This window comes from Grammomys surdaster, unplaced genomic scaffold (genome assembly GCF_004785775.1).
Source record: "Grammomys surdaster isolate TR1022 unplaced genomic scaffold, NIH_TR_1.0 343, whole genome shotgun sequence".
In the NCBI taxonomy this organism is placed as follows: Eukaryota; Metazoa; Chordata; class Mammalia; order Rodentia; family Muridae; genus Grammomys; species Grammomys surdaster.
This window is the reverse complement of record NW_021604762.1, coordinates 3,792,102-3,795,324: the sequence shown is the minus strand read 5'-3', so window position 1 is coordinate 3,795,324 and position 3,223 is coordinate 3,792,102. Positions and strand designations below refer to the sequence as shown.

General features: G+C 44.2%; 1 protein-coding gene across 1 annotated transcript in view; it reads right to left on the bottom strand.

Annotated features, from left to right (window-relative positions):
- Slc30a6 (solute carrier family 30 member 6) overlaps positions 1-923 on the bottom strand; it is a 23,126-nt gene extending 22,203 nt beyond the window's left edge. Inside the window, exon 1 of the mRNA XM_028778971.1 lies at positions 839-923. The gene's annotated coding sequence lies outside the window, so the exon portion shown is untranslated. The remainder of the gene's footprint in view (positions 1-838) is intronic.
- Between the last annotated feature and the right edge of the window lie 2,300 nt (positions 924-3,223).

The following is a 3,223-nucleotide window of genomic DNA, read 5'->3' as shown; positions in this document are numbered from 1 at the left end:
GGCTCACACTCCACAGTGCACAGGGAAGGGGCTCACACTCCACAGTGTACAGGGAAGGGGCTCACACTCCACAGTGCACAGAGAAGGGGCTCACACTCCACAGTGCAGAGGGAAGAAAAATGGTGGAGCCAACTGAGAGATAGTGGACAAGTTGGGAGGAAGAAAGCATGCCATATTTTAAGGAGAAGAGACCAACTGTGGTAAAAAGATCAAGAAAGACGAGCAATGACAATCAGTCTTGATTTTGCTGACACAGGTCAACAGAACTAGATAGAACACGGGGGAAAGAGAGAACCGATTCTCAAGCTGTGCTGACCTCCACATGCATGGCCCCCACCCCACCTCCACCCCACCCCCATCTAGAAATGTGGGAAACTAAATGAACTATAAAGCACAAGAGGAGTACCCGTGGCTTGTCATCAACTGAGAGTGAGACAGTCAGCAGGGTTGGATTTCCTCTTCAGACTCAGTAGCTCAGGGACAGGGACAGGGACAGGGACAGGGACAGGGACAGGGAAAGGTGAGTGAGAACTTAAAGAGGGTTAAGAACCTTCCAGGGGAAAGGGGCACAAAGGACTTAAAGATAGAAAGTGATGATTGGATTTCACTTTGCCTGCACCTGGTGTAGCTGACGCTGTGGAGGCCAGAAAGGGCGTCAGATCCCCTGGACTGAGTTACAGATGCGACCTACCGTGTGGGTGCTGAGAACTGAAGGTGCATCCTCTGCAAGAGCAGCTACTGCTCTTAACCTGAGTCACATCTCCCGTCCCTCAATCCTCATCTCGGTGCAATAATGTGGCTTTGCAGTCACTCAAGCCAAGGGTGAAGAAGGACTTACCCTTCGGTCAGCGGCTACAAGTCTAAATTCCTGTAGTAACTTTCCAGGAAAGGATCTCTGTGGCTTCCGAAACAGATGAATCGTCCCCTTGAAGACAAACATAAAAACACAAACCAGCCTTAAATATCCAATACTAACGCTCTGCGATTTGAGAGTACCAACAACTGCCTTATCGATCAAGTGTTCCACCTGCAAACACTCTACACAAGTTACATGCACTTACTAAGTCAATATGCAAATGACCACAGGAGAAGCAAGTCATTGTCGATAAGTTGTCCAACATCCCAAAGCTAGCCAACAGATAATTAGGAAGTCAGATGTAGGCATTTGTAGCTCTGGATTACCGCCCCTCCCCCATGTTCTCTTTTAGGCATTTAGGCAAAGAATCTGAGGGAATCTCCATGATTGCTGTAACCTACAACAGTATAGGGCTAGTGTGACTATTAATAGCTTCTGTTAACACTCGTAAAGACCTACCTTTCCTTGTGCTAAAAATATGTTATGCTCCTATGACGTTTTCTGGACCAGGTTTCCAAGATAAAATATTACAGCGATGTTTCAAGAGAAAATTTTGTTATTCAAAAAGCAATTATTTTGAAGGAGGGAGAGAGCTCCTTCCTGATTGTCAAAGTGTAACATGTCTTAATTTGACAGCTGAGAAGCACACTTAATTCAATACTGTGGTTACAGGAAGGTGTAAGTCAGTCTGAGAGATGTTGTTAGCTTCATTATGTTGAGACTAAGGAGGGCAAAAAGAAGAAAAAACAGCTGCTGCCACTGCCAATGGTAAGGGAGATGAACACAGGAGAATCACAAGTTCATGGCTGACCTAGGCTACACAGCAATTTTTGAGGTCAACCTGGGCTATCTGAGACCTTGTCTCAAAAAAGAAATGTTGATGAAAGGTAGCAGATACTTCTATATGTCTGCAAATTTTCATAAAATATAGTAAAACACTAAAGCAAACATTCTTTTTTGTGTCTAACTTAAACACAGCCCCAAAGACCAATGTCAGTGTATCCAAAGGGCCCTGCTAAATTAACTCAGTTTTAACTTTTTGTTTTTGCTTTTTTGAGCAAGGTCTCATTATGTAGCTCTGGCTGTCCTATAACTTACGTAGAACAGGCTGGCCTTGAACTCAAAGAGATCCACCCACATCTGCCTCCCCAGTGCTGGGATTAAAATCATGTGGCACTAGACCAGGTTCTAATTCAGTGGTTCTCAAATCTGCCTAATACCGAGACCCTTCAGTTCAGTTCCCCATGTGCTGACCCCCAACCATAACATTATTTTCATTGCTACTTCCTAACTGTAATTTTACTACCTTTATGAACTGTAATGTAAATATCTGTATTTCCTGTGAAAGGGTTGTTTCACCTCAGGCTGAGAACCACTGTTCCAATTCAATTTTATTGTTGGTTTTGGAGTTTTTTGTTTGTTTTTGTTTTGTTTTTTTTTTTGAGACAGGATTTCTCTTATATAGCCTTGACTGCCTGGAACTCACTCTGTAGACCAGGCTGGCCTCCAACTCAGCGATCCACCTTTCTTTGCCTCAGGAGTGCTGGACTTTAAAGGCTTGTGCCACAGCCCTGCCCCCCAGCCCCCATTCAATTTTAAAAGAACAACAGATGGGGCTAGAGACCACTGGCTAGTTATGAGCACTGGCTGCTCTTCCAGAGGTCCAGAGTTCAATTCTCAGCAACCACATGGGAGCTCAAAATCAACTGTCACACCAGCCTCAGAGGAGCTGAGGTCCTTTTCTGGCTTCCATGGGTAATGTACACATTTAGTTCATTGATATACATATATGGAGAAAAAAATACCCATACACATAAGATAAAAAAAATATTATCTTAAAAATAGACTATTTTCATCTGAAGTGAAACACATGTTCTTAAAGACTTGTGTGGAGGCTGAGGAGGGTGGTACACACCAGTAATCTCAGCACTTAAGAGTCTGCAGCAGGACTACAGGATTCGTCTGAGGGCAGCCTAGGCCAGTGGTTCTCTTATATTTTTGGTTGTGAGCCTAGCCTTTAACGGCTGAGCCATCTCTCCAGCCCAGGCCAGTGGTTCTCAACCTTCCTAATGCTGTGTTCCTTAACACAGTTCCTCAGGTTGTGATGACCCCCCAACCATGAAAGTATTTTGTTGCTACTTCATAACTGTAACTTTGCTGCTGTTATGTTAAATATCTGATATGCAGGGTATCAGATGTGGCTCCTGTGAAAGGGTCTTTCAGTACCCTAAAGGGGTCCCGACCCACAGGTTGAGAACTGCTGGCCTATGGTGCATGGCAAAACCATTCCCACAATAAAGCAAAAGAAGGCAAGAAAAGATGTAGGGAATATTTTCAGCCCCAAATAAATGCTGCTGGATCAAGCTG